The following is a 26,661-nucleotide window of genomic DNA, read 5'->3' as shown; positions in this document are numbered from 1 at the left end:
GAACTTTGTGGGGTTTGGTGCAGAAATCTGTCAAGCTGCTGTCATTGACTAACCACATCCACAAAGCACATCATTAATTTACTCTACTGTGATCAAGTTGTGGGGAATCTGGTGGAGGGTTCTGACTATCTCCCTCTTCATCCCTTCCAAAATCTGCTATACTTTTTCTATTAAGCTATTACATCAGTTTTAACACCTCTCTCGTGTTCTGTTTTTTAAAATTAATTAATTTAAGAAAACTGTTTTAAAGTTATGCACAGTTACATCCTGTAAAACTTAAGGTGGCACCATATAGTATCAATTTTAGGAGCTTTATTTATTGCATTTAATACAACCGGTAATTGCAAAATCCACTTCATCTGTGTAAGTTAAAAGTATAGACTGTTATCTTGTTGGCCCTATGAAATTCTACATTTGACATTTAGTATATACTTTACCTTCATTAATTACTTCTAGCAAAATGTTGTGCCTTAGCATTCAGTTGCATTCTTTCCCTTTTCCTTCCTATTCATTATGCTTTAATTCTGAGGCCCATGAGGGTAGAATATACTATATTTTTAAAATGACAAAAAATTGTATAGGCAAACTATTTTCTTAAAGTCAATGGTCAAATGTTAAAATGTTATTTTTCAGAACATTTATAATCTTGTCACAATCCACTTAAGGAAGTTTTGTTAGATTTCAGCGAAATCTAATTTAGTTTCCCAGACTATTTTTTTTCTCTGGGTTGAGGGGTAGCACTACTACAATTAGCAAATATGGTACAAAATTTCATGCAAATGAAGTATTCCAGCAGTGTGATAATTTAAACATATTTTGATAAAAACAAACAAAAAGATAAATGCACAAACTTGCTGCTGCTTCAGGACTTATATAAATAAAAATTTACATGCAACACAAAGAACTGTAAAATAATATTAAAAAGCTAAATAAAAATTACATTGTGGTATATTTTTACTCAAATATTACTGATCTGGAATATATCACTGCAGCTTCTAGGACTCAGTTCTTTTATTGATTTAAAACAAAACAAAAAATAAGAAAGTTCTACCTGAAAGGGGAAAAATATGCATTTTTCTAAAAATTACCATGTATATCCTATTTTCCTTCCAGTCCAAATCCCACCCCCCCCTTTTTTTTTTTGCCATTGACAGGAACATATTCTTCCATTAAGATTATAGCACTCCAAATTGTGCATTTATAGCTGCAAGTCCATTCAAGATTTATGCTAATTAAGATTTTTTGCCCATCAAGAATAAGACTACCTGTGGAAATAAAAAAATGTAAAGTACTCCACAATAATTATATTTCATTTAAATTTAGAAATGAAAAAGACTCTGTAACAACTGATGTTATCCCATTAACACTGATAAATGTCACAGAAAGTACTAATCTATACTGGCTTCTCTTTGTATAACATACACTGCATTTTATTTAGAGACAACATATGAAGCTTTCTCTCGTAGCACAAATAAGCACACGGCAGTTACTTTGCAAAATACGCTCATGGTTTTAAGAGGACCATTTGTTAATGACAGGTGCACTTAGTATTTACCATATCGTCATACTCTTTATAGGCAATTGAGCCATCATGCTAATGGTCAAAACACTCAAGGGGCTGTATCTGCCAGGTACACATGATGGTATTGGCACTGAGGAGCCTAGCTTCTCATAGATGTTCTGGACCATGGTGTGAACTAGAGATCCATACTGATGTCCACTGCCCTTTGACACTCTACTTTCCAGTATCGAGGGCTATATTTGTGTTGAACCACAATCCAGATAAACTAAAAATAAGTTATTTGGAAAAAAAAATTCTTTTTTTAATGTGGTTTTTAACCCTATAGAAATCCCAAAGAACTAAAAGAAACTTTAACATGGAAACATCTGGTAGATCTATGTCCTTTTGCAATTGGGTGAAGCTAAGATGTGAAACCAAAGAACTCTTAAAGCCATAAAGTTCTGCCTATCCCTTTCTTCCTAAGCATGATCTCTTAAAATTTCCCATGTGCAGCCTATTATTCTTCCAGTCCAAACCCCTTTATTCTCTCTGGACGTCCCAGGCAATCACTCTTGTATACTGTTTTCTTTTAACTGCAATATTATCTTATCATTTTGTTCTTTTGCCCCAAATGTAACCATTATTTTTCCCTAAATCCCATACGTGCTTCCCTCCCACAGTCATACACTTCTCTGCCAAGTGAAATCTCTATTTTCCTCATATATTCCAATTAAGTGAAACATTTCTTACAGGTTTCAAGTTTATACATTCTCTGAACCTACACATTGTTGATCACTTAAATATTATATTGTCTACCTTAGTCTATTTCTTTCTTCTTCATTAGATTTGGACTTCTTAAGGATATAGAGTGTGCTTATTTATCATCCAGACCCGGATCAACATTTAGAATCTAGTTGGCATTCACTAAATCACACATGCCTGTGTAAATAAATGGCAAAGCAGAAAACTGGGTAAGCAAACTTGAAACTTCTATTCAAATGACATGCAATCAATTAAATAATACAGGTGGCATAGCATTTGGCAATAAAGGACATGTAGAAATTGGTTGAAATACGAAACATTAAGAATCACTAACTGGTCAGGAGCTGTGGCTCAAGCCTGTAATCCCAGCACTTTGGGAGGCTAAGGCGGGCTGATCACCTGAGGTCAGGAGTTCCAGATCAGCCTGGCTAACATGGCAAAAACCTGTCTCTACTAAAAATACAAAAATTAGCAGGGTGTGGTGGCAGGCATCTGTAATCCCAGCTATTCAGGGGGCTGAGGCAGGAGAATTGCTTGAACTCCAGCCTGGGTGACAGGAGCGAAACTTATTAGACTTTCTGGTTTTTATTGCTTAAGGGAATTAGTATGTGCCTATGAGGATCAACGATGTCCAAATTACTCACTTAGAATATATGTTTATATAACATCTGTCATTAAGTGGTGTTATAAGGGCTTTTCTTCCTTGAAAGCATTTTGTAAATTTGTTAAAATTAATAGGTGTTTATCGTCTAAGACTGCTTATCTATACTTTTCAGCATGTGGTTAAACATAAGCTCTCAGTTCATAATTTTAAGTTAAAAAATGTGTTCATTTTGTTTTCCCTAAGGAAGTTGCTGCAAAATTATAGAAGTCATAAGTGTTACAGGTTGAATTGTGTCCTGTCCTCTCTTCTGAATTTATACACTGAAGTATTAATCCCCATTACTTCAGAGTGCGACTTTAACTGGAGATGCGTCTTTACAGCAGAAATAAAAATTATATAATGGGGTGGACCCCAATCCAGTTATGACCAACATCTTTACAGAAGGGGAAATTTGGACACATATATGAATGGAAGAAAGATAATTTGATGTGACGAGACCTAGGGAGAAGATGACCATTTATTTACACCAAAGGGAAGACATCTGGATCAGATCCTTCCCTCCCAGTCTCCGAAGGAACCAACCCTGCAGGACCTCGTTGCCAGATTACAGGCTTCCAGACTGTGAGATAATAAATGACTGTTATTTAAGCCACCAAGTCTACAGTACTTTGTTATGGCAACACAATGAACACAACGAGCAATAACTTAAATATCAAAAAAATACAATAAATTTCCATTTTTGTTCCTTGTCTGTTTTGTTCCTTGTCTCTATTTTGATGATCCAGAGAACATTATCTTAGTTCATATATTGAGTGTCATATGAAGATTTTTTTCTCTGTATTTTTCTGAATTTTTTTTCTCTTTTGTTTTCAACATGTTGTAAGATTTGATTTGTTGAGAGGGTTTCTTATTTAGATATACTGCCTCAATGACCCTGAAATAGCAATCTTTGCAAGAGACTTTGCTCAACATCCTTAAGGAGAAAGGCAATTGAAAAAATCAAGTAGAAGACAGACATTTGAAGTCCTCTGGGATATTTTAGTGACACATGAAAGTCCAATTATTTTTTTCACTTTATAAACTTATTTTTTAACTTAGAAACTGGTGAGTTTTATTTTTCCTTTAAATCACATCTATTATTAGTTGTAATGTAATTATGAAGCTCTCAAAATTTTGTCACCACAAAATTGCTAAAAATCATTTCCCTTTTTAAGTGTTGAATTCATAATTAAATCATGAAATAGGTTCAGTAATGGGATTTACGTTAATTGGCTGATCTACAGACTGTTGACACTTAACTTAAAGATTTTCCCAAGATACTGTAAAGATATCACCAGAATGATGTATTTATACAGTAGCAAAATATAGCAAGTGGAAAATGGGTTTAGATAAAGCAATTATTTTGGTAAAATCAGAAACAGATATTAAACTACTGTAAAAATATAATTTTTCTTAAATCATTTGAATTATTGAATTATTTATAACAAATAGTATTTTCTCCTGAGAACACATATTTTTAAACTAAAGCCTTATTTACAAAAATATATAAATGTATCACTCAGGTCAGTTTGTCATTAAGAAATGTTTGTTTTTAAACTCTAATAACAAGAGAGCTACATCTAAAGGAAGCTAGTTCCCTTCCCTTCCTGCTTTTGAGTGTTAACAGAGTGAGGATACAGTGGTGAAGTAGCTGCAACTCTCTTTTGACCACCACAAAAGAGTCACTGGCACACTAAGCAGCAGGATAGAAAAAGGGAAGCTCCTGATTTCTGGATGACACCATTAAGTCTCTGAACAACATTTGAGTGTATGCTTACTAATTTATGGCATATAATAGTAGCAAGGAAATATTATTTAATAATTATGAATATGGAATCTGAAGCCAAGTTTATTTGAATTTAGAGAATAGATTTGACATTTACTAGCTGTATAACCTTATATAAGTTACTCAACTACTTGGTGCCCTTGAGGGGAAGTAGGTAAGACAATAGGCCTCTTATATTTAATTATTGACCATTTCTATATTATGATGGCCTGGTCAAACATGAAAAGCTAAACTCCTGGAAGGTTCTCATAATTACTTGGTAATGATGCTTTTCTAAAACCAAAAGCAGTAGATCAGCATGAAGGATTTTGTCACCATATTTAAAATAAAACCTGCAAGTTAATTATATGCACATAGTTTGTGGTTTGGGATTTGCACTATGGCTGACCTTTGATTTCACAATTCAAGTAGACTTTTCTGAGCAAGGCCATCTCACACATTTCCTGGCAGTTTGCAGCTGGATAGACAGAAGTGTCCATACACACCTCACAGAGGAAGACAAGAAAGCTTGCTTTGGACTTCTCTTGTCTTAATGTATGTGTATTCCAGCCCTGTTTTTCCTAACTTTATTCTTTACTTGAATAGCTCTTAGCCATGAGTATAATTTTACACTGAGATGTATGTCTTTTCAGTGAATCATGGAACTAGTGAACAATTACATACAGGACAGTCAAGAAATAAAGATAATATTTATTTTTACCTTACAGATTTATGATGAGAATTAAAATGATTAATATATTAAAAATATGTGCTAAACAATTTTCTGGGAAACAAATATATGGGTTATCTATTGATACTTAAAGGAAAAAAATCTTTTAAAGTGAATTTTAGTGGCTACTTACTACTGAAATAGAAAACACCCTACTGTTTAAAGTTTCCTGTTCAAAAAAATTAGCACAGTCTGAGATTTCTAGATGACTGGCCTAAAAATACATATATGGGAAAGAGATCTCTTGATGAGTAATGAGCAGAAAGTGACAGTACTTCAAATTGTGTTTATAATTGCTAAATTTATATCAAAACTAGTATTTTAGTTTGCATTTGTTATTGCATTTGTAATGCATTTGTTATTGACTGACAATTTAAAAATGGGGTTGCTTCCTGATGACTGTCCATGGAAATGTATCACTGTATTAACATCTGGGTTTTGCTTGGCAGCAGTTGGACTACAACAGTGCCTTGTTTCCTTAAAGAATAGCCAAAAAAAAAAAAATGATCTTTTACTCTAATAAAGTGAGCAGGTTTATCTTATATGTAACTAAAAAATGCAACTGTTTTCATGTTGACAAGAGCCGACTCAATGAAATTATACCACCATCTGTGCTGAGAAGACATATACCTGTTTGTATGATTTTCGTCTCAACAGCCCCTTGTTTACAGTGTAAGTGAATTTTATATCGACACAAAGTGTGAGTTTACTGCTGCAGAAGTCCGTAACGTGGGAAACAGACACATTGAAAAGCCTAAGATTGATTGTCCTTGTAAAAAGCAGAAACACAGCATGCACCAGTGAATATGTTGAAAAGTACAGAACAGTTGGAAGCATATTTACATTCACCAGAGGTTCAATCTTGCATTATACATTCTAGGTTACTATATTGCAACTTATCCTGCAAATTAGAAAAGTTAAAGGTAAATCAACAATATCAAATAACTAAAGATCAGAATTTATACTTACTGTTAATGTCCCTTCTAAGATGTGAGATATTACCCTAAATTAATATAGTTTAGCTTTATCATACAATAATCATAAGCAGTGCCTGAATATTGTCTGACAGTGTCTGAATATGATTTTTCAGTGTGTTTTCATATTCTATACATGATTGAAGGTAGGTGGAATCATGTGTGAATATGGCTTTACAGTGTATTTTCACATTCTAGACATCATTGAAGGTAGGTTAAGAATACTAACATTGAGTTGGATTTTACTATCTACTAGATGCTTCAGATTAGACTAGGTTCTCTTCATGATGATAATAATAATGATAATTAAATAATAAAATTGGGAACATATACTCAGACAAGGTCCTAAAAGGCATTTAAATACATTAGTTTATGAATGTATCATGTAATACTCACATGGGTCATGGGAATTAGGGAGAACTAATGTTTCTAGGCTTTTTGGGATCCCAATTCTTAGTTCTAGATTCTGCTAATCCTTACCTTTTCTTTGTTGCTCCCCAAGTCCCAGGAGGGCTAGCTGCCCTTTAAAGCTTTTAACTCTAGGTTACCCCGGGATCTCATTTGCCCTTTCAGCCTCTGAAACCTTAGTACCCAGTTTCCTAAATACAAATTTTCTCCTATTGAATTCTTAGCATGTCTTCTATTTTCCAGACTGGACACTGACTTCTACTGCAGTTACACAAACTGTTATCATTTATTTCTTCTCCAATTTCAATCTAATTCCATTAAAAATATTTATTCAGAATTTACATAGTCAGGCATCATATCAAAGGTAACAAAAATACAGACCTCAAGCTGAAAGGACGACTCCCGAGTAGCCCACACTGCCTGCTTGTCCTCTGTTTATACTTCAAGCCACACTACTCAGTCATCAATACCTATATAAACCCTCTATACCTTTCGGAAAGGCTGAAGGGTAACTGCTAATTCTCTCCACCTGATGACAACATTTTAATACCATTTCTTCTAAAGCCTAGCAATTTCATTTTATGCTTTAGTTTTGAGACAATATATGAGCCTCAAACTTCAATTCCTTTAGGAAAAATATGAAAGCTATTTTAGCCAAGAGGCTACTCACCCAGAAAAAAAGTAATAAAGATAAGCAGTAAGAGAAGATTTAACAGTCTTCAACAGGCATAACTAGGGTCAACATATGTGTAGTTGGAAGTACCCCAACTTAGCATTTGTTAAGATTTTAAGTATTATTATTAATACTACATTAAAATAAATGTATCTCCTCTGCCCTGGTCTAATAGTGAAGCCTATGTACAGTAAAAGTATTCTGATTTTAAAATGTGTTCAAATCTGAGAGTTTACCAGTAATTAGCTATTTCCTTTCTTCTGATCCTTTATAAGCACAGGATTTTTTATAATTACTTTTTAAGTTCAGCATGTAGAATACTTGATGAAAAAAAAAAGAATTGGATCCAAATGATTAGAGAGATCCTTTTCCAGTCTTAGGTGGTGGTTCAAGAAATATTAGATGTTGCTTTCTTCCCTGATCATCAGGAGTACCATGCCATAGTTAGCCCACTAACACTTTCATAGAGCCAGTTCACGTGGTCAATAGGAAACAAGGTAAACTAGAGGTTAATTATAGGAAATATGTGCAGGAAGTAAATTTTCTGAGATTTAGGACAGTTGAGAATTGTCTGAAGGTTCTTGAGAAACTGATTGTATACAGTTTTTGGTAACGCAAATCTACCATTTTTTAATCTTATTTTTCAAAACATTTTGTGATAATGCCTTTTTGCAGCAATTACTTCAAGTGTGGGAAAGTTATGTTTAATCTAAACTTTAATACCAAATTCAGATAATCAAATAATCAATGGTGGATACATATATTTGCTCTTACTGTTATTTACCATTCTACAAAGTTATATCTGATATCATCTGTCCATCAAAACCATGTGTCAAAAAATTTCCTAAAAAGCATCAAATTTATTTTATACATTTATAGTTCTTTTAAGAAGAAAATTGAACATATACAGTTACAGGAATTGTGATTATATATCAGTCTGGGTGGGATTACTTTTTGTTTAGATTAACCGTCTCTTCTCAGTTTCACTCTTTTTTTTTTTTTTTTTTCTGAGACGCAGTTTTGCTCTTGTTACCCAGGCTGGAGTGCAATGGCGCGATCTCGGCTCACCACAACCTCCGCCTCCTGGGTTCAGGCAATTCTCCTGCCTCAGCCTCCTGAGTAGCTGGGATTACAGCCATGTGCCACCATGCCCAGCTGATTTTTTTGTATTTTTAGTAGAGACAGGGTTTCACCGTGTTGACCAGGATGGTCTCGATCTCTTGACCTCATGATCCACCCGCCTCGGCCTCCCAAAGTGCTGGGATTACAGGCTTGAGCCACCGTGCCCGGCTCTCAGTTTCACTCTTATTAGATTTCTCATTCTTTTGTATACTAAATTTTTTTGGCTCTATTAGCTGAAAATCTCTTATAGGAACAACACAGCACTTATTTTGAAAAATAAATACTTTCTATGATTAATTATTTTTCCTTCTGTGCCATGGCCTAGACCGTAAAACAAATCCCTGTAGTACAAGTAAGAAAAAAAAAAAAAAGAGTAGGAAAATACAAAGTTAAACTAAATGTGTATTCTAAGATAGGCATCCTTACACTGAGGAGAATCTTTACTCTTTCCATCTCACAAATTCCATCCCATTATTCCGACATCTTATTAACACTAAATCCTCTGTGTATCCTCCCCATTTCAACATTCATCACTGATGATTTTCACTGTCTTTTGTGTGTGCTTTTGTAATTTTATCCTGAAGATCCAATAATTTTAAATAAAATAGACAAAATAGTAAGAGCAAAGAAAACCATGAAGTCAGTGTTTAGAACCATGGCTGGCCAATAATTGGTGCCAAATAAATATTTAGTGAATGACTAAGAGGGAAAGATAGACTGTTGGTGGAAATCAGACTGAAGTAGAATGTGCAATCAATATAATGCACATTAGAAAGCACAGTGATATTGAATCACTAACTTCAGAACTGAAAGAGATTATACAAATCAGTGATGGAAAAATTCAATTCATACAAATTTGATGCACATGTAATACTTTAGAATTACAATAATTATAAACAATAGTTTTCATGAAACAAACAAACAAACAAAAAACAAGAAAAATTTCCATATTGTAACATCTGAAATCTCACTCATTTAAAGTTACTTGCTTCTGGTTACATTTATTTTCACACAGACATAGTTCAATTGTACATTCTGCCTCAGTCTATTGTAAGTGCTCCTGCTGAGGCTACGGGAAATAGTCTCCTGTTGCAGTTTCTAGTTTTAATATTGCTGTACTAAATACTAAATCTCACCGCTTCCTTGTTCTAATTAGCAATCCATTATTATTACATATGGCTTTTAATCTTTATGGTCATACATTATGTTTATTCTTTCATTGTTAAAACTGTTAGCAATGTAAGCTCTTTTGAGAGGCAATTCATTTAAGTGAACATACACATTCTTGCTCTCTACAATCTCACACCATAAATTCTGATTCCCTTAGCCTCCTTGTGTCTTTGGAACTTAACAGCAAATAAAATCACAATGACTGTATCTACTGGCAAGAATTAATAGAGCTGACAATGTTTTTTGAACACAGAGGGAGGGTTATACACTTGTATTAACTGCTTTGAAATGATTTGGGGTCATCATTTCTGTATTTTTTTTTCTAATCCCCTGTATCATGAATAATGTCTCCCTCTAAATTCCCATGTCTTCATTTTTTCTTCTCTGTCTTTAATAACACTGATTTAGTGTTTTTTAAAAAGTGACTATTTAATAATTTTAACTAAGTATAGAATATATATATCCTTTTAATTCCATTGAAAAATCCTTGTCTCTGACACTGAAATGAGATTCAAATATTTATTTTCCATTTTTACAACACCTATCAAATAATTTTACATATTAAACACTGAAAATCTTTTTAACTTAGTAAGTGAATCAATATTTAAGAAAGACATTTCTCTTTAACAACATCTGTAATCCCTAACAGTTACATCCTGCTAGAACTTTTTAGGAGGGCATTTTACTCCTTTATCTGTCAAATGTGCATTTAGTGGCTAGTATATACCAATTCTATAGCTTTGATAATTAAAACATAAGGAACAATGCAAACATTTACTTCCTGCACTACCATTCACAGGCCCTGTGAATTTTTCTGATTCTATTAAAGAGGTTTTGCAAAGGTCTTTAAAGTGTATCACTGAGGTAGAAAATACTTTATTGCAAGAAATTATTTGAATTATTCTTGTATGTAAGTATATTAAGACCTGTGTAGCAGGTCAGCTCACCCAAAACTAATATAACACTTCTCCTTTTATTTTTCACCTGGGAGTTGGAAAATTAAATGTACAATTCCACAGATTCTCTTCTGTATCTAAGAGTAGAAATATGGCACAATTTTCAGCAATGGAATATGAGTGGAAATATTTTTCAATAAGTTCAGAGGAAAGTTTTCTTTCAAAATAAACAGAGATACAACTGACTGCCGCTGCCTATATTTGTTGCCTTAAAATGGGGCATGGTGTCAAGATACCAGTTTTTTTCTAAATTGATCTATAGATTCATCCAAATCAAAATCTCAAATAATCATATTGTAGATATTAATCAACTAATTCTAAAATGTATACAGATAAGCAAAAGACACGGGATAGCCAATACAATGTTGAAAAAGAACAAAGTTGGAGGACCGACACTATCTGACATGAACACTTACTATATAGCCACAGTAATTAGGATAGTGTGGTTGTCGTGAAATAATAGACAAATACATCAATGGAACAGAATAGGCAGCACAGAAGTAGACCTACATAAATACCGTCAACTGATCTTTGACAAAGCAGCAAACACAGTACAACAGACGAAAGATAGTTGTTTCAGCAAATGGTACTGGGACAACTGAACCTCCATATGCAAAAAAATAAAAATAAAAATAAAGAAGAATCTAAAAAATACCTCATACCTTTCGCAAAAATCAATGCAAGATGAAATATAGGCTAATCAAATTAAATATAGGCTAATTAAATTTAATATAGGCTAATTAAATTTAATATAGGCTAAATATAGGCTAATTTAATTTAATATAAAATATTAAACTATAAAACAACTGGTAAATAACAGAATAAAAAAACTAGATGGCCTTGGGTTTGGTATTAATCCATTTTCATGCTGCCGATAAAGATATACCCAAGATTGGGCAATTACAAAAGAAAGAGGTTTATTGGACTTGTAGTTCCACATGGCTGGGGAGGACTCACAATCATGGCAGAAGGCAAGGAGGAGCAAGTCACAACTCATGTGGATGGCAGCAGGCAAAGAGAGAGAGAGTTTGTGATGGGGAACTCCTCGTTTGAAAACCATCAGATATCATGAGACCCAGTCACCATTGTAAGAATAGCACGAGAAATACCTGCCCCATGATTTGACTACCTCCCACTGGATACGTCCCATGATGCATAAAAACTGTGGGGGTTACCATTCATGATAAGATTTGGGTGGAGATGCAACCAAACTATATCAGGTTTGGAAATGGCTTTGTAGATACCATATCAAGGACAAAAGATATAATACAGAAAATAGAGAATTGATAAGCATTTTAAATGTTTACATTAAAATTAATATACATTAAAATTAAAGGTTTCTGTTATGCAAAAGGTGCTGTTAAATGAATTAAAAGTCACAGAATGGGAAAAATTATTTATAAAACACTCATTTGATAAGGGAATTATATTCAAAATATACAAAGAACCCTTAAAACTTGGCAATAAGAAAACAAACAATTCAATTAAAAATGTGTCAAGGACATTAATAGATATTTCAACAGATATGTGAATGATAACCAATGTATTTGACATCAGGGATATATAATACTGATACTACCTAAAACACCAACAAGATACCACCATATGTATATGAAAATGACCAAAATCTAGAACATTGGCAACACTGAATACTGGGGAGGGTATAGAGCAACATGAACTCTCATTCAGTGCTTGTGAGAATGTAAAATGGTACAGCTACTTTGGAAAACAGTTTGGCAGTTTCTCACAAAACTAAACATTCTCTTACTATATGATCCAGCAATGTTGTTTTTTTTGATATTTCAATTGAAAACTTCTGTCTATACAAAAATCTGCACAAGGAGGATGTATAGAGCACCTTTAGGCATAATTGCAATAACTTGGAAGCCACCCAGATGTTCTTCTGTAGGTAAGTCAATCAATAAACCATGGTCAATCCAGACTACAGAATATTATTCAGCACTAAAAAGATACGAGCTATGTCATGCTGCTAATAAAAACGTTCCCTACATGAGCAAATTTATAAAGAATCAATAAACCATGGTATATCCAGACTATAGAACATTATGCAGCACTAAAAAGATATGAGCTATCTCACTTTGCTAATAGACATTCCCTACACGATCTGATTTATAAAGGAATGAGGTTTAATTAGCCCATAGTTCAGCATGGCTGGGAGGCCTCAGGAAACTTACAATCATGGCAGGAGGGGAAAAAGAAACATTCTTCTTCCTAAGGTGGAAAGTAGAGGAATGAGAGCCAAACAAAGAGGGAAGACCCCTATAAAACCATCAGATCTCATGAGAACTTAGTATCATAAGAATAGCATGGGAGAAACCACCCCTATGATTCAATTACCTCTCACCAGGTCCCAAATTATTGAAACTACAATTTAAGAGGAGATTTGTGTGGGAACACAGCCCAACCATATCAAAGCCATAAAAAGACATAAAGAAAACTTAAATGTATAAGTGAAAGAAGCCAATATAAAAAGGCTATCATATGATTTTAACTATATGACATTCTGGATAAACTACGGAAAGAGTAAAAATCTCAAGTGTTCGACCAGGGTTAGAGAGAAGGAGGATCAAATAAGCAGAACATGGAGGACTTTTAAGGTAGTGGAAATGTTCTGTTTGAAACTATAATGCTGGATGCCTGCCATTATACATTTGTCCAAAGCCACAGACTGTATAACACTAAGAGTGAATGCTAATTTAAACTGTGAACTTTGGACGGTAATGATACATCAATGAATGTTATCAATTTTAACGAATGTACTATTCTTGTGGGTATGATTGCTAATGGGGGAAGCTATCCATATGTAGTGGAAAGGAGTATATGGGAAATCTCTGTACCTTCTGCTCAATTTTACTATGAGCCTAAAATTACTCTAAAACATAAAATGTGTTTTTTAAAATTATGTGTAATGAATGGACCTAAAGAACGTTGTGTAACAATGAGGTCACAAACAGTCATCAGATAAAATACAAAACAGAAAAGCCTTGGTCTGCAAGAGCATCATTAATGGCCGATCGGCAACTGAGTCTTTCATAGTTCCTGTGCGTGAGACCACAGAATCCAATTTATAAGCCGTGAAGGTTAGTTTTTCCAGTCACTTGCAGCTGAGTACAATCCTGATGATTCATAGTACTATTGTGGATAACTTTTCTTATTTATTTGATTTTTGATGCCATTTCACAGTGTTGCACAACTGAGGAGAAAGCACTCATTCACTTTGTTAGAAACAACAGTTTTGCTCTCTAGGATGTTTTACAATTTATAGAGGGAAATCAAGTTTGATATTTTTAATTTATTAGAAATAACTTGCGTCAGAAATATGTCAGTGATAGCATTTCAAAAATAAAGTAAATGGTCTCTAATTGCATATATGTAATCGGGGGCAGAATTCTTTTCTTCTTAAGAACAGTTATTGGAAAATGACAGGAGGAGCAAATGCAGTGTGGCTGGCAGTATTTTTCCCTTCCTCTGTAAGCCAAGATGTGTGGAAGTAGAAGCCAATTTTTCTTCAGTGCTGAGAAATTGAGACTGGATAGCTAGCAAGAGCTGAGTACATTCGAGCAGAATAAAAATGCTATGCCATCAAAAGACTCCCTCAGAAAAACCTTTGCAGGAAAAATGCAACAGGCCTAGGAGGTTCCAATACTTACAGACTTATAAGAAAGCAAGGTGTTAAAATTTATTTTTTATAGAAGAAGAGAAAGATAAGGAAAACAGAGAAAGATTGCATTATTACCAAAAAAAGATATTTGAAATAGTGATAAGGAACCAAGCATATATTGCTATTTGATTTAATTTAAAGCAATATGAGATCTAATAATTTTTAAACTATGCTACCAATGTAAGCAATTTTAAATAAAACAGATCATGTTCCTAAAGATGATCAATAATAGATTAAGTACTCTAGACATGTCTACCACATTTGTTAGAGTCCATCCACAAGCTATGAAACATTCTTAGTTGCAGTTGAAAAGAGGCAACTCTCTTACCACTAGCTTAAATCAATATCCCCTGTTTGCCATTTCCACCTACTTTCAAACTTTCTTAACATTTTATTTGCACAGCTATTAATGATGATGTGCTACAAATATATGCATTGTGCTATATCAGATACATCTTTTATGTTTATGTTAGGATCTGGCTTGAGTAGTAAATGATAATAAAATGCATGGAAAATGAATTTGAGATTCATAAAAATAAGAGACAGAAAAAGCAATTAATTGACTAATTCAACTTCCCTGAAAGAGTGGGGGTTTTCTCTTGTCAGTATATTATCGTGTCTCCTTCGTGACAATTTAGAGACAAAATATTTATAATTTTGGAAATGCACAACTCCAGATTCTTCTTTATGTTTCCCCTTTTGTACTAAAACAAATATTGTATGTCATTTTCTGGGTAAATTGGAACATTTAACTTCTCTTAACCTATTTTCTAGACAATGTCTCAGTTCTTCATTTATTCTGTGACATGCAATTTCAGAAGACTAATTTTCTTTTCAGTTAAATTCTAATTATAAAGACAAGATGCCTCTGTGGTTTAAAGATTTCAATTTTTTCATAATTTTTCTATAGCATTTACATTACAATGTCCAAGGAGCATTTCAAATTTCTTAATGTAAACTGTATCTACTACTAATTACCTAGGATGATCTTTTGTCATAGAAAGATTCTCCTAGAAATGAAGCCAGAATAAAACTGGTTCTGAATGTACATAAATAGAGAATATTATTATCCTAATTTCCCTTCGCTTATATTCACCAATTACTGTTCTTTCTCTCTCTCCCTCTCTTTCCTGCCTCCCTTTCCTCTATCTGCTTTTCCCTTTCTTCCTCTATCAGACACACACACACACACACACACACACACACACACACACACACAGAGAGAGAAACATGAGAGCTAGTTTCTGACATCACTACTCATCACCTCTAAATGCTTAGTTACATCTCTAAAGAAGAAGGACAGACTCCTTCATAACCATAATACAATTATCATCTCTGGGAATTTAGCCTTTATACTATCAGAATTTATATATAGATTAGAATCAAATTTCTGGAAATTGATCCAGAATCCAAAGTTATGTTTTACTCTTATTTATCATGACTTTTAGTCTCCTTTATTGAAGGCAAGTTCCCTCAATTTTTATTTTTTCTTTCATAACACTGATAAATTTGGAGTGTCAAGTCTGAACCTTTCACAGAGTGAATCTAAATTGAGCATATACAATTGTTTACTGATGAATATTCAGATTAAACACTTCTGACAGGGATTCTACATATATGATAATATCTTTCTTAGTGCACCACATCAGAAAAAAATGATATTATTTATTTCCATAGTGAGAGCTCTGAGTAAAAAATTTTAAACGATTTGCTCATTGGTAATACACAAAATTAGTTTTGTTATTATTACTCCAATTCTACTAACAATGACAAATTTGGTAAATATCTCTAAGATGTTTTCAAAGTTCCTCTGGTTCTTAGACTATGTCTGTCTGAGATATAGACTAAGATAACCAGATTATTTTCAGAGACAATTTTTTCTACTTTGATACAATTGTCAATTTTATAAAAGGGCATATTCATTGTGTTATGTTACTATTCGATTTTAGGCATTTTCCATCCTGCGGACTTAATTTTCATTCTTCAATATGGAAAACATTAACATAATTCAGAAGGCAAAATGATATAAAATAATGCCCATAGAGGAATGTCATACTCTTCACTGTCTATTAATCCTATTCACAAACACCTTTTTGTTGCAAATCAATTACATTTATTCCTGGTTTATTTCTTCTCTGTTTCTTATTTGTAGAAATATTCTTTTTTTGTGTTACACAAAAAGTTGTTTACTGCATACATTTTTATAAGAAATAAATTAATATGTTTCCAGCATCAGATTGTATAAGGATAAAAGAAAAGAAGAAAAGGCTAAATATTTTGAAGGAAAGAATACGCTTAAAACATTTGAAATAAGTATTCACATGCATTTATAATATTAATCTTACATCTTTCATAAACCACTTAACAGGGCCCAATATTAAAGACATATATGTGATGGTTAAAACTGAGTGTCAACTTGATTGGATTGAAGGATGCAAAGTATTAATTCTAGGTGTGTCTGTGAGGGTGTAGTCAAAGGAGATTAACACTGGAATCAGTGGACTTGGGAAGGCAGATCCACACTTAATCTGGTAGGCAGTCTCTAATGAGCTTCCAGTGAATATAAAGCAGGCAGAAAAAAGTGAAAAGGTTAGACTGGCCTAGTCTCCCAGCCTAAATCTTTCTCCCATGCTGGATGCTTTCTGCCCTCAAACATCAGACTCTAAGTTCTTCAGTTTTGGAACTCGGACTGGCACTCTTTGCTCCTCAGCTTTCAGACAGCCTATTGTGGGACCTTGTGATTATGTGAATACACACACACGCGTGTGCACACACACACACACACACACACACATATATATATATGCACACATATATGAGTTTACCTATTTATTTATATTAATTCACATAATCACAGGGTCCCACAATAGGCCGTGAACAATCTAAAATACTACATATGTGTGTGTGTGCGTGTGTGTGTGTGTATCTTTATTGTATTTTAGACTGCTCATTCTTTGTATCTTTGTTAGCAAACTTAGATTTCAAATGTATATATACACATTTATATATATAAATTATTTATAATTATATATATAATCATATAATATAAATTATATATAATTATATATAATTTATATATGTATATATAATATAATTATATATAATATAAATGTATATATATTATATATATATATATTACATTAATACAATATGCTAAGGGAAATATTGCTTTCTAGTACTCATTTCAATAGTGAGGCAGCAAAATAACTTTCAATTGACATTTCCAAATACTTTCATCAATGCAAGTCTTTTAATTTTTCTGATTAGATTCAATTGTCTGGATAACTACATAACCCGTTTTTATTTGGCACAATCAGATTCAACTGGTGTTTACATATCTACCTCATGCTAAGATGGGGCTAATGTTTCTACACTTTTTTTTTGCGCTTAATCTTTGCAACAATCCTACATTTTTTCCTTTTTTGTATTTAAGGAAAGTAAGTCTCATCCTAGTGCTGCTAGTGGCAGAGATAGGTTTGGGACTATGTCTTTTAATAGAAGGTCTCTTTCTACCAGATGAAAGTGGAAATCATTATTTTTTAATTTTTTTCTAGGTTTTTAAAAACGCTTTTATTTTCATAAATTCATACTTTTAAGCATTTTTCTTATTTCATTCTACTCTCCCAACCCCAAAATGATTTCTGCAAAGTAATTGTTTTTATTTCTGATTCAATTATCATGAAGTTAATTTTATGGATTGAATTGGCTACCCTAAAATAAGTTCTAACCCCAAGTACCTGTGAATGTGACCTTAATTGGAAATAGGGTCTTGTAGAAGAAATCAGGATAGGATTAGGTTATATCTGATGAGGGTATAAATCCAATGACTGGTACTTTATTAAGAGAGGAAAATTTTCAAACTTCTAGACACAGAGGAGTGACAACAGCATAAAGACAGAAACAGAAATTGGACAGATGCAGCTACAGGCCAAGGAATGCCAGGAATCGCCAGCAACCACCAGGAGTTAGCAGAGCAAAGAATTCTTCCTTGGAGCCTCCAGAGGGAGCATGGCCCTATCCATCCCATCATGTCAGATTTCTAGCCTTCAGAACTGCGAGAGAACAAAATTCTGCTGTTTGCATCCACCCATTAATTACTATTTTATAGCAGGCTTAGGAAATGAGCACAGTGACTAATGGCTTGCTCTCTCTTGCCATCAAATTTTCATATACACCTTCCATAAATCTTTCTGTTTCTCATGCTCCAACCGTTTTTTCTTGTCTATCCAATAAGAAGAATCCTAAACTCAGACATTTCTCCCATAATAACTGATTTGCTGAATTTAGATGAGCCAAAAAAGCAGGAAGTTAAATTTCCTTACAGCTTGTCTATGAAATTCATGGATTTTACTTCTACTATCTATACGAATTCTTATCAGATAAAACTTTCATTCTGAATTCACCCCGAGGTTCACTCCTTGTATTGAAAGACCTCAAAGTTCACACTTGCCACCACAGAACACAGGGTCTTTGAAACCCTGAGGGCCTCATTAAAGAATGGCCCTGCCTTCCTCTCTCGGTGTCAGAATGTGGAATATTGACCCTAAAATCAAATTGTCAGTCCCACTCAGCCCTTTTTAAGCATTCTAAAAACCCTGTGAGGGATGAACACATATTTTTTTTCCATTCCTCTTCTTATAATGTATAAATTGAATACAAAATAAATGATCCTTAATTAACAACTGCATTTTAAAATAGCCAATGTAAGTATTGTCCTAAGAAGTCCTGCATGTCTAAGGAAAAATACACACATATATATTTCTCTCCTTGGGAAAGCTAAAATTTATTGCACAGAGAAATATGAAAGTGAATTAAGATGACACTATTATAGAGAGAGTATTTGTGCACTGTTTGTCAGTTACTAAATTATTTTTGCCTGGTGCACTTCTTAAAACGTTGTCAATAGCAAACAGGTATAATTCATGGCACACCCTAGGGGTTAGCTATTTTCCACTAAATTAACTACAACAAATGGAAACAACAGCAGACATTCTCCCAACACTGACTCAGGTATAGAATTAGTATCATTGACACTCACCAAAAGCACAAAATAATAAAAATATAAATAAAAATTTTCTGTGGAAAGTGAGGATTCTACATTCATATTGGTTGAATGACTCAGAATATATTCTACATGGCCTAAGACTAATGTCAGGTATAATTAGAAATATATTTACATTTAAATTATTGAACTGTGAATACCACAGGCACTTGATAGTTTCCTTTGTGTCTTTATTTTATTTTAGACTGCTCATTTTTGCATCTTTATTAGCAAACTTAGACTTCAAATATATTACAAAAATGACAGAAAACACCATTTCCAATGAATTTGTCAAATGCCATAATAAAAGTAAAGCTATGGTCAGAATCAGGAGACATGCTAAATAGAAGTATTTTGAGCATAAATGTTCTCAGGAAAGTTTAGTCCTCACCTCTTTATGACAGTATTTTTTCTCCTGGGCTTGCTTCTTACAACAATTTCAATGCATTAGGATTGAAATCCTTATGACATCCTGTCATAAGGGATACACTAGTGTTCTGAAATTTGTTCAGTCCCAACTACATATGATAACCAGAAAACTTTTAGATATTCAGCAGCACAACTGGCTTTGTGTTCTTGAAAATGTATAAATAAATTACTGCTTTTCTCAATGCCTCAGCATATCATTGTTTTGAAAATATTTTTCTCCTATAATTAAATAGGGGATGGGAATATTTATGTGAATTAATAAAAGCTGTGAGTTACTCATTATTTAGGGAAGGTAAAAATATTTTTAACATTTGGTAATAGATAAGTGCTAAATAAAGCCTAAGAGGGGAACTGTTGAGTCTACCTTAATGAAAAAATATGATTTTTATTTAATATCTTTTCATTCAGGGTGAGGTTAAGTAAAGCTGAAGCATTTAAACTATGATATGTTTTATTCCCACATGTGTTTCCTTTTTTTTATGATTATATAAACAAACTTTAGTTTGGCCTTAGTAGTGTACACATTGTTTCCTTATACTCATGGTCCTAATTAATAATAATTGAAAGACTATGTTCAGTGTACAGTCACTGGAGACAAAACATTTAATAAATACCAATGAGAATGTACTGAACACCTAAAAAACTAAAAATTAAATTATTTTGCTTTTAGTAAATTTGATAAACATGGTATAAATTAATTTAATTCAAATTTTGACTGTATTGCTATGGAACAGTAAAACATTAACGCTTTCAGATGTCAGAAAACTTTACAAATATATTACAGATGTGTGATAATTAAAGTGAATTATGGAAAATATATGCTATTTATGTTTTTTTTCCAAAAACAAAACCATTTATGTTCTCAGCCAAGTTCACGAGTACATATTAGGTCTCTTTTTGAATTGTTGAACTTAAATGCTGAAAAACTGAGACTTCATCAGAAGACTATGCAGAGACTCAAATGATGTTAAGGAGATAGAAACATCCTTATAAAGACCTTGCTAAAAATGGATTTGGGGAAAGACTGGATGAGGGGAGAAGTGGTTTGCAAGTTTGGGTAGGTCAAATCACAATTTCCTGAATTATTTTTCCTCCTGGAAGAAATTTGAACTTAGAGTAATATGTTCCACTCTTTAAACACGTAGCACAAATTTTCATAGGTTGATTGAACATTCATTTCAAAGTTATATTTCAGCCCCAGAAGCCTGAAGGAGGATTGCAGATATATTCTGGACCCAGGTTTACCCTAGTGTTTGAGATATATTTACCAAATATTCAAGCAAGTAGGACTCTACTGGACTTTATCATCAAAATAATACATATATCCTCATCAATTTATTAAGATCCTAGAAAGAAGCACTCAGTTTAAATGCCTTGAGGTAGCAAGCAAAATGCAATTGAAGAAATCCAATTTTTTTTTATCAAGACTCAGAAACTCTATGTTTGATATGCCAGTGACCACCTCTTTGTCCCTTATTCTAGGGCATGACATCTATCCATAGCAGATGCTAAAACACATTTCGTGAAAGTTTTGACATGCCTTCATACCAATATTTGCACACAATCACACATACGTATACACATATTTACAGAGAATAATAGATTCCAACTTCAAGTGCAGAAAAAAAGAGACTGCAAATATAGGATTAGGGAAAACAGTATTTAGTCAAGAAAGGAACTATTAGAAGTTGTAAAGTCTCATCCTGACAAAGAACAGCAAAATCACGGGACAAATGTACTCCCTGAAGGCTGGGGTATGTGCTCTTTTAGTACTTCCTTCAAATTTTTAATTTTCTACATGTCCCTGTGTTCTTTTCTAGCTCTTCATGTTTAATAATTCGAACTATGAGAGAAGTAGCTGCACAAAGCAAGAAGATGCCATGCTGTTGCCAGATTTTTAGGATGTATGCCTCAAAAATATATGTACACTTTTCTTATAAGAGTGAAACTCTACTTCTATAAGAAAGGAGCAAACTATTTCCTGAGGCCAGGGTGTGAGATGCTTCATTTCCCCCTGCCTTTTGTGTGTGTGTGTGTGTGTGCGCGCGTGTGCGTGTGTGCGCGTGTGTGCGCGTGTGCGTGTGTGCGCACGTGTGTGTATGCATGTGTGTGCGTGTGTGTGTGTACACGTACGTGTGTGTGTGTGTGTGTGTGTGTGTGTGTGTGATTTCCCACTGATATATAAAGAAGGTTTGGACAGGACTAAGGTCAGAAGCATAGCAGCTTACAAACATCAACAACTTCAGAAGCCTGAAAAAATATTCAGTGGGATACCATGCAGGTTAAATGTTGAATATCCTACTCATCTTTTCTCTCCTTAAACAAAACAACACTGCTCTCTGCCATCATTCAGGATGCTGGTGAATACTATCCTGAATTCATAGGACTTCTCAAGCTTGTGTATAATGTAGGCTCAGGGAATCTATTATGGGTTGACTTGTGTTTCCATGAAAATTCCTATGTTGATGTCTTAACCCTCACTATGTGAAAAAGTGACTTTAATTGTTGACAGGGTCTTTACGGAGGTAAACAAGTTAAACATGAGGTCATTAGGATGGACACTAATCCAATAATTATGATGTCTTTGTCAAAAGAGGAAACAGACACAAAGACCCACATAGAGGAAAGACAGAGTGAAGAGGAACCCACACAGAGAGAAGACAGTTGTCTGCAAGCAAAGGACAGAAGCCTGGAACAGAATCTTCTGTAACAGTGCTCAGAAGAATTCTCAACCCTATCAACACTTTGATTTTGGAATTCTAGCCTACAGAACAGTAAGGACTTCCGTTGTTTAAGCCCACTAGACTATAGGACCTAACAAGCAAATATGGTATATTTCTTCCTTCTGTATCATTAGTAGACAGTATCTCCTGGCTTCCAAGGGATTGAACTTAGTTTTATCATTTTTAGTGAACCAAATGAAGTTCTAATATTCTGAATGTGTTTATATTGCTTCTTCCTGATCAACTTTGAGGAATGGCCATCAGTAAAGGTCTCAGTTGATACAGATAATGAAAATGCCAGACAAAGCCTAAAAGAATATGAGATACATAGAGGGATTGTCATCCTGGTTCAGAATGGACCAGCTGACAAAGTTCAAAAGTACTTGGGGACTATGCAGTGAAAATAATGTATTTTCACTTTGCATAATATGGCATGAATTTATAATATGAATTTGCAGTGCTATGATTCTGATTTTCTAGATAAAAAGACACAACTATATCATCAATAAAATTAAGGAATATGATCATTAAAAGTTGATTTGTTTAAGAAATAAGGGTTACAATATCTTAGTAGGAAGATCAGATAAATTTTCTTCTTGCTGTGAGGATTTGGTACAAATTTCTGGTAATAGAATTCAAGTAAATTAGAAGCAGATGACTTTTTGGGAGGAGTTCACTCTCAAGTGTTGACAAACATTTCAAAGAGACTGCAAGGAGTTCAATTTGATAGGCAAATTGGCTATAATTGTCTTTCAGTAACCCGTAATAAGAGATACAATTTAGATAGGGTCTAATTGGTTTTAGATTATTATGTCTTTAATCTCTTTTCCATAAAAGTTCTGAAAATATTCTGAAGGTGTTCAGATTGTTCTCTTTTTCCTTCGTTCTTCATGATATTTGATAGTAACTGTATGGCTCCTATTTTCTCTAGGAATAATATATTGTTTTTTGTTTTTGTAAACAAAATTGTAAATTGTTTAAATACACAGAAGGATCTAGATTCTTAGACATTTTCGTTCATTGCTCTAGGATATTTGTCAAGCAATACTTTTTGTAAACAAAATTGTAAATTGTTTAAATACACAGAAGGATCTAGATTCTTAGACATTTTCATTCATTGCTCTAGGATATTTGTCAAGCAATTTGAATTATTGTTCATACTTACATGTTATTTTACCAGTACTTCCATTTATTGCTCAGTATTTTTTCCACATTAGGCTGCAGAAAATTTTGTTTTTATTCAGTTCCTTGATTTTGTTGCCTTCCATTGTTCATCATTTAACTCAGGCGTCCCCAAACTACTGCCCGCGGGCTGCACGCAGCCCCCTGAGGCCATTTATTTGGCGCCCCACAGCATTTCAGGAAGGGGCACCTCTTTCATTGGTGGTCAGTGAGAGGAGCACGGTATGTGGCGGCCCTCCAATGGTCTGAGGGACAGTGAACTGGGCCCCTGTGTAAAAAGTTTGGGGACGCCTGATTTAACTTTTCTGTTTAAATTTTAAGTTATTATGCTGCTACTTTTAAGTTGCCTTTTCCAAAATCACCTAGTTAATTTAATAATAAGATCAAAGAAGATATTCAAACTAGTTGTTTCCTGACATGTAATCATAATAGTGGCATAATGAGATTGTTCACATTTTTTTTTCTTACTTTTTTTTTTGAGACGGAGTTTCGCTCTTGTTACCCAGGCTGGAGTGCAATGGCGCGATCTCGGCTCACCGCAACCTCCGCCTCCTGGGTTCAGGCAATTCTCCTGCCTCAGCCTCCTGAGTAGCTGGGATTACAGGCACGCGCCACCATGCCCAGCTGATTTTTTGTATTTTAGTAGAGACGGGGTTTCACCATGTTGACCAGGTTGGTCTCGATTTCTTGACCTCGTGATCCACCTGCCTCGGCCTCCCAAAGTGCTGGGATTACAGGCGTGAGCCACCGCGCCCGGCCGAGATTGTTCACATTTTACATTGCCTAAATATGTGGCACAACAAGGACAAAATTTATATCAGTGTCTTATTTTATCATAGGCCAAGTCGTTTATCTGATACATTGATAAAGTACTTGTCCCACTGCCATTCTAGTCCAGCACACTGCTAGGCTTATTCAACTTTGTTCAAATTAAGTAAAAATCCGGTGACCTCAGTTGGGCAAATGCGAATTTGTTCCTACTAAGCTCTCAAAATTAATTCCTATAAAATCTTATCTTTATCAACAGATTTGTTTTCCTAAGGCCAAAATAGTAAAATATTAAAAGACAGTTAACAGCCACTTATAACTGTCATGTCTTTCAAAGAAGAACAATGTATTTGTTCAGTGAAAAATGGATTGCAAAGATGTTTACCTCCTACAAAAATCAGGTAGTAGTGATTATTTCATTCATGGGAGAGCAAACCTGGTATAGTTTTATATCTGTTGTAACAAGCAAATAAGCCATGAAGATGAACCCAAGGCTTTGCTCTGCCTTGAAATCTCTGGTTATCTGACCACCAGATTAAAATTAGAGTTACTTAAACATTCAATTATTTTTCACATGTGGTTTGGAGAAACTACTTCGTGAAATGTGTTTATTCTGAATTAACTAGCAGTTTCAGTAAATAAAAGTCAGTAATTTATTTGAGAGTCTGATAACCTTAATCTAAAAGGTTTTCCATAATTATATATTTTGGTTGTTGTGACTATAAGTACAAGGACATAAGTACAATAATAACTTTTGTTAAATTTTCTATCTCCATTAAAATAGCGCAATATATCATTTATTTATTTATTTATTTATGGGTGTTTGATGATTTGCCAAAGTGTATTAATCAGTGTATGTTAATTGTATATTAGCTTATTATAGTATTGTAAGCTGCTCATGCTTGTAATTTCATATGATTATTAAGTCTCTCTTGCAAGTACCTTCTACTCATGTACTATACACATAAAAAGAGAAGCTACTCTGTAGAACACTGTGAATTATACCAGCTGAGCTTTAACAAGCCATATAAATGTAGCCTGTGAATAAGCTGACTCCCGCCTGCTGTGGGAGCACAGTACTAGATGTAAGACCTATTCTGGAATTCTAAAGACAAACAAGCAGGGGAAGAATAAAAAAACACCAGCTATATAATTGAACAAAACACATTTCCCCTTTTCCCGAAACAATTTTCATGCGGTTATTCTGTGGCATCTATGACTATTAATACATAGGTATTTTACATAATTAAGTTAGAACATATAAAATTCAATTTGTTATATTTATATAACTAAATGATTTTACCTGTAAAACTGTTTTCCTGAAAACCTGTAATCATATCAATTTAACTTTAACAATAACATTTACTGATCTTTACTATAATTTCAAATGTCTTACAGAATTAATTTTAGCCTACAGTATTAAATGATAGCCATGTTCACAGTAAAGCACATGTATATAAAGAAGCAAATATGCTAAGAAGAGGCAATAAATTAAATGTTGTTATGAAAAATAATGTTTTACAATCAGTAACATGCATACTACTTAGTGTTTAAAGAAGAGAAGTTTCATTTTTATAAAAGAAAATCCACAGTATTTGGGTGGTAAAAGAATATGAGGATTCTTTCAGCACTATGGATAGAAGCAGAAGGTGAAGGTTGACTGGCAGATGGAACTATAGCCTCTTCATCTTGCTCCAAATCCAAGACCAAGAGACATAAAAAATAAGGTATATTTATATGAAAAGATACATAGATTTTAATGAAAGAAAAAACCATAACTCCAAATGAGCAGAAACAGAATAAAGCAAAAGATAATGAATATGATTTGCTAGAGTTACCAGCTAAGTTAACATTTGGGAAAATGTGTGAGGTGTTGCTGCAGAATCTAACAAGCAAATCAATGTTCTGTTAACAATGTCAAGCAGGGTAGTAGAGCTGTCAACTCCCAAACAGAGGGGGTTGGTGTGAGACATAGGGAAAGAGACACAGAGTTGGCTGACTGGCTGACATATTTAGGTGTACAGACAAGCCCTCTAAGCCAGAGGATAGCTACTGCCACATCAGAGCTAGTGATGAGAGCTAAATAACAAAACGGGAAGAGCTAAACATAAAAATTAGTAGGCCCAAGGGTT

The sequence above is a fragment of the Saimiri boliviensis genome, chromosome 10 (genome assembly GCF_048565385.1).
Source record: "Saimiri boliviensis isolate mSaiBol1 chromosome 10, mSaiBol1.pri, whole genome shotgun sequence".
Lineage (NCBI taxonomy): Eukaryota > Metazoa > Chordata > Mammalia > Primates > Cebidae > Saimiri > Saimiri boliviensis.
Note: the sequence above shows the minus strand (reverse complement) of the source record.